We start from the raw sequence: 6,389 nt of genomic DNA, 5'->3' as shown, positions 1-6,389 counted from the left end.
CTATTATACTTTATCGACACGAATTGATAGGTGAAACAACAAACAGCCACCCACAAATAGTCTATAAACAAAGCATCAGGCTGTCTTTGAGTTCACATGAACAACGGTTAAAGTTACTCGTCGTCAGGCTACAGAAGAATACCATAATTCCTCCGTTCAATTAGGCCTAAGACATTGAGAGTCAGGCAGACCTATAACAACCCAGCCACAACACATAATTGCGAATAACATGCCTTACCTTAACACAGAATCGACCACAGAGTCCAACGTTTATATTTTTTCTACGAATCTTTAAGTTAACATGTACTAAACATGAGTGGAATTTGCACCGCAGCACCCCCACACCTTGATGCTCATGACAAGAATAGCATGTATAGTTATCTTTATTGAAGTGAATTAGGTTTAAATCGCCATCATGCATGAATGAATGAATGAATGATATTTTTGCAATTTTACACATAATAATCCACGATGATCACATTACACAAAACTGAAATTGCACGTCAAAATAACACATTGTCAATATTTTTTGAGACCCCCCAAAATTTCACAAATCACGTTTTCAGGGGAGCCCATGTCTTATTAAGGGGAGCCGAGCTCCCCCTAGCTCCCCCGTAGTTCGCACCCTGTGTGTGTGTGTGAGAGAGAGAGAAATGTGTGTTCGTCTCCTGTTTAAGCTGTAAATTGTGCTCCACTGAAAAGAGATCCCTCCTCAGTAATAATTGAGAGTTTTTCCATTTACGTATCCCAACACAAAGGGCACGTGAATAGGAGTGTAATTTTCTCCCACAAGCCCCTGTGTGGTCTGTGCAAGCCAATATAGCTCAAAAAACAATACCAGCAGGAACCGGCATGCAGTGGAATAACTGTGATCCATTATATACAGTGCCGTCCAAACGTTTGGGGTCGGTAAGATTTTTAAAAGGTTTTTGAAAGCGGTCTCTGATGCTTATCAAGGCTGCATTTATTTGATACAAAAATGCAGTAAAAACAGGAGTATTGTTAAAGATAATTTGAAACAACTTTTTATCACATTCGAAAATGGATGTGCTGCTTAATATTTTTATGATACATTTTTTTTCTTCTCTTCACTCTTGCTAAATAAAAGTATTAATTTCTTTAAAAAGATGCTGCCGAAAGCTCTCAGGAGGATCTACCCAAACACTCTCCACAGTTTTCTCAAATTTTTTTTATCTGAGAGAGGTTGACAGCTCTAACGTTCGTGATTGACTATAAGGAGTAAATCATAATGTGTGGTACACATGCGTCAATGACTGAGCGTACAGCTAGTTGTTGACTTTGCTTCCATTCATACAGCACACATCAACTGAAATCACTCTTAAAATTTGATTGTGAGTCACTGTTTATAGAATGTGGCTGTCAGTCTCTTTCATAACAATTTTGTCTATAAACATAACCATAGTAAGCCTCCAAATGATAGTGATCTACTGCTGCAGTGTGAGCATAGCAAATGTTTGAGTGTTTAAAACCCTTTTTAAGTTTTACTTTTGAAAAATGGTAAAATATTGGAAGGAAAAAATACCTTGATGGTGCCCTGAAATAAAAACCCTAAAAAAAAAATGAATTATATTAATGTAGTATTATTAAATAAGTGATGTAGACTAGTTTCCTTGATGTGACTTTACATTGTTGGCCCAGAAAATATTTAAAATATTGTTTAAATATACAGACGCTGAAGTAAAAGTGTAGTTATACATATGCCAGTGATAGCATTAACCAACCACTGATTACGTTAAATGTGATTTAAACCTGGATCATTTCACAATCACGCTGCTTTTTCTTTGTTGTTATCTAGTCAGTTGAATTTAGTTTCTGTTCATGTTTTCTGACTATGGCATTCAAGATTTTGGTGCATCCTCATAACTCACTCTCACTCTCATGTTGTTTCAACTTGAATTACTTTCTTCTGTGGAACATAAAAGAAGATATTTTGAGAAATGTCTCCGTGTTCTTAGTAGAAGTCAATGGTCACCAAAATTGCTTGGTTACGAACATGCTTCAAAATATCATCTTTTGTGTTCCATAGATGTAAGAATGTCAAACGGGGTTGGAACGATCATTTTTAGATGAATTATCCCTTTTAACACCTCACTGGTAAACAAAGTTCAAATACCTTGGGGTCTGGTGAAAACACTGTTGTATGTTAAAACATTCTCCTTTTCCAGTCGGTACTGAGGGCAGAGTGTCACCACAGACATGATGCACAATGACAGACAGTGACTCTACCCGTGTACCCGCCACCACAGACTCAGCCAGAGGCCATACAACCAATCAGTGTTTTCCCTCAGGCTGAAGACTGTCATTTCCAGTCGATTGGAAGAAACTCACAGACATGTACATGCATCTTTAGACAGCATCAGCAACAGACTGGTGCTCTTAAACACTTGCCATCCCTCAGTAACACAGATTATGTCTGTGATTACATTCTGTTCTCTAGACGCTGTATTGCACATAGTAATCTGTTCACTGCAATGTTCTTCATTTACTTGGATTCACATTAGGAGGACTTTGCTTTAAGATTCTCCACTCCAGTGCTGTTGCAGTTATTCAGGGCTCATGTTTACAGCATTCTTAAATGGCTTTGATTAACTTATCTATGGGTATGTTTTCTAGTGCCAGCATTTCCTACAAGGTGACCTGCAATGCTTGTTCTTGTCAGATTTAATCTTTCCCTGTCTGTCAGCATGCAGATTATTAGGTTATGCTTACATTGGAGAAAAACAAAGTTCATTCAATAGTTCATTCAAAATGATAAATTCTGTTGTTTTAGAACTCATTGACTTTCACTGTATGGACACGGAGACATTTTTCCAAATGACATTTTCGTTCAATTTTATGTTCTTCAGAAGAAAAAGTAATCCAGGTTTGGAATGACAGGTGAGTAAATGATGACAGAATTTTCATTTTCAGATCTTTGTTATTCAGTGCTTTTGAATAGAGATTTATGTGCATCTGACATTTAGTTCTTTGTCATCCATATTTAAAATACATATTCCATTTTGTGATTTTTGCATATTTGCAAAGGCAGTATTTTGTGGCGGCCGACACATTATTGACCCACATTGATTTTACATAACAATTAAAGGGTTAGTTCACCCAAAAATGAAAATTAGCCCACAAATTACTCGCCCTCAAGTCATCCTAGGTGTATATGACTTTTTTCTTTCAGATGAATCCAGTCAGGAGAAACAATAATGTACAGTATGTGGAAAATAATGTGTTTTTTTAACTTCAAACTGCATAAACACATTTCATTGCACCAAATACACAAAGTAATGTTATTTTTAGCAGCATCATATGACCCCTTTAACTTCTTTTGGACTGATTCATGCAACACCCGCTGAGTGGCATTAAACAGCTTGAAAGATCAAAGACAATTTTTAATATAACTCGACTGGATTCGTCTGAAAGAAGAAAGTCATATACACCTAGGATGACTTGAGGGTGAGTAATTTGTGGGCTAATTTTCATTTTTGGGTGAACTAACCCTTTAACATCAATGGAACACTTTGAATAGAAATAAACGTGTAATTTCAAGTGGAAATTAGTCCTGTTCACAGCGTTTTCATTTAGACATCTAGCATATCTGGCTGTAACCCTCAGGCAGACATTGTCGAGCTGTAGCGAACTACTTTCAGGACCAAAAATACCCTTATGTAAATACCAACACTATAGTGAGAATTTACTGTACTGTACTTCACACCTCTTCCATTATACAACTCAGTAGAAATTATCTAACTAACCCATAAAGCTTTAAGTACTAGTAGTGTTAAATTGAATCCACGTGGGTTAGTAAAGGTCGTTTTTGCATAGTCCTTATACAGCCACATTTTAATTTCGCATGACCTGAATTTTACCTCCAGTGACATTTTATTTTCAGTTGTGTAGTCACATAGGCCTATCGAAAGTGCACCAGTATAATAATCACTCTATGAATAAAACATCACTTCTTTGAAAAGTTCTGTTAATGGATTGCATGACATTTGTTCCAGACCAGGTCAGTCCACTTTGTACAAAGGAACCTGATTTTGCACCTTGCTTATTGATGGGATTTACCGCTGAGGGACTGTTATGAAAGGATGTTGTTCAACTACTCCCCTACCTTTTCCACTTCCATTTTTCAATCCGCTCACTTACACCCACTGCCTCTCCTTCACTCTCTCACATCGGGAAGCCAGCCTCCCCGTGTTCTTTGCCCTTTGCCTCTGTGGAATAGATATTTAGCAGTCAGTGGGATTTTGAACTACAGTTGGTGCCTCAAGGGAGCAGATGTGTGCGGCAAATACTTACAGTATGAATAAATTATATGATTCTGGGGCGTCAAAGTCAAGGCACTCCAAAGAAAAGCTGCTTTTTGCTGTCTATCGGTCTTGTTGGTTCAGCTTGGCTTGGTTGTTTGCTCAGGAAACGCTAAAAAAGCTGTTGGCTAATTTTCATAATTGCAGCCAGTGCTTGGCAGATCTTAGTCTGAGATATTGTTATCATGCCCATATTTCAGTATCGGATAAGCCTGTTTAACTTAATGAAGATAATTATAGGCAGCCACTGTAACCATGCCATTTCACCCCACCTTAACCAATTAGGAAGAGTCTTTACAGCATTAAAACAAATGTGCCATGCAAAGCTTTGCCAGGATCGTTTTAAAGGGAATTGTTACTTCGATTTTCTTCATAGAAGTGTTTCTGTATCTGACATAACTCTGTGATTGTTACAACTAGACGTTCAAGGTTCAGACAGTTGAAACGCTGTCATAGATGCACAATACAAATTCAACTCTCCCCTCAGGAAATAGTGGAAAAAGTGTGTTTACTTTGGTACTAAGTAGTGGAGTCGTGCTGTCATCTCAGATCAGCGGGAAGTAATGAAACGAGGCTTTTGAAAATAAGCTTTTTGAGGCTTAATGATGAGATAATTTTCTCGTTTAGAGGAGACACAATTTGCTGACCAGCGCTGCTCTGAATCCCTCCTGTTAAGATGTATGCTGCTTGTTGCTCATTGGCCCTGATGATGTCATGGCAATCTGTTCAGCTGCTACAACCACGAGTGCCAAAAACACAGCCGTGTATATCAATTCATGTCGTCTCGTTAAGGTTGTGTGTTCAAGGTTATGAAGGATAAGTCATGCAATGAACAACTGAAATATTGAACATCCCTGAAAAAAAAAATCTGATAGACTTGCATTGAACAAGGGACCTGAGCCATCATAATCTGGGGCTCTTTTGTTAGCATCTACCTAGCAACTGCTTAGCAACATGCTAAAAGCCGATTAGAGTTACTTAATAACGGCATAGTAACGCCCTGCAACCACCACCACTCTACTCTTGTGGTAATGACTTTTGGCAGGTGATGTCAGTGCTGAACATTTCTGTTGTTCTCAGTCTGGTGCCATTTTTAAAGTCGGTGGAAACATCATTTGGAAAAACAATACTGCATTTGACATTTGACCCGTTTTATGGTGTGATATTGATTTGGCGCATTCAGACAGTCTGTGATGCTGGTGGGAGATCTCAGGTTTAGCAGCATTTATTTGTGTGAATTATTTTTCTACTCAGAATTACCCATAATCCTCTTTATGCATCTATATTTAGGCGTTTTTGGATGATGGGGCTTAGGAATTAATACATGCTTTCTAACTGCTTTTTATGAGCCAAGCGGATCATTCATTTCTGAACAAAACTGATTTTTTTTTGTTACCTGCTGTTTTCATTCTTTGTGTAGTGATGAGGAAGAAGATTGCCAATGTGTCTCCACATTTTAATTTAATGAAAAAAAATTTTTTTTAAATAAGAGCTGTTGACCTGCATGTTCTTTATTGTGCAGTGAGAACCGTGAATTTCTTCATGTTACCAGGAGTAATCTTTCTTAACAGAATTTTATTTGATTTGATTTGATTTAACCACACTGGTCATGGTTTTTATTATTGTGGGTGGCTTATACTTGTAATCTTATGTCCACTTTTAGTCCATTTTCCAAAACAAAAAAACCTTATGCAAATCATGTGCAGGAATTAAAGGGGTCATATGATGCGATTTCAATTTTTCCTTTCTCTTTGGAGTGTTACAAGCTCTTGGTGCATAAAGAAGATCTGTAAAGTTGCAAAGACTAAAGTCTCAAATCCAAAGAGATATTCTTTATAAAAGTTAAGAGTCAGCCACACCTACCTAAAACGGCTCGTTCTAACACGCCCCCACATGTCTACGTCGCTATGTGGGAAGATTTGCATAACGCCGACCAAATGTTCACGCAAAGAAAGAAGGCGTAACTTTTATTCTCGCTGTAGTTTTGTTGTTTAAGCCGCCATGTCGTAAAGACGCTGTGTGCTTCGTTGTGAAAGCGAAACTACTTTGTTTGGTCTTCCAAAAGAGGAC

At 37.8% G+C, this 6,389-nt stretch overlaps 1 protein-coding gene and 1 long non-coding RNA gene across 5 annotated transcripts in view; one reads left to right on the top strand and one right to left on the bottom strand.

Annotated features, from left to right (window-relative positions):
* LOC107666193 (uncharacterized) overlaps nt 1–4,402 on the bottom strand; it is a 9,852-nt gene extending 5,450 nt beyond the window's left edge. The window contains exons 1-2 of the long non-coding RNA XR_001631644.1: nt 4,312–4,402; nt 4,124–4,226 (exon numbers count right to left, since the gene is read on the bottom strand). This is a non-coding gene — a long non-coding RNA (uncharacterized LOC107666193). The remainder of the gene's footprint in view (nt 1–4,123; nt 4,227–4,311) is intronic.
* Nucleotides 1–6,389, top strand: part of LOC107666190 (glycerophosphodiester phosphodiesterase domain-containing protein 5-like) — a 53,437-nt gene that overhangs the window by 26,133 nt on the left and 20,915 nt on the right. The window lies entirely within an intron of this gene.

This window comes from Sinocyclocheilus anshuiensis, unplaced genomic scaffold, assembly GCF_001515605.1.
Source record: "Sinocyclocheilus anshuiensis isolate Anshui unplaced genomic scaffold, SAMN03320099.WGS_v1.1 scaffold984, whole genome shotgun sequence".
Taxonomy (NCBI): domain Eukaryota; kingdom Metazoa; phylum Chordata; class Actinopteri; order Cypriniformes; family Cyprinidae; genus Sinocyclocheilus; species Sinocyclocheilus anshuiensis.
The sequence above is the reverse complement of the archived record's forward strand: the minus strand, read 5'-3'. Positions and strand labels throughout refer to the sequence as shown.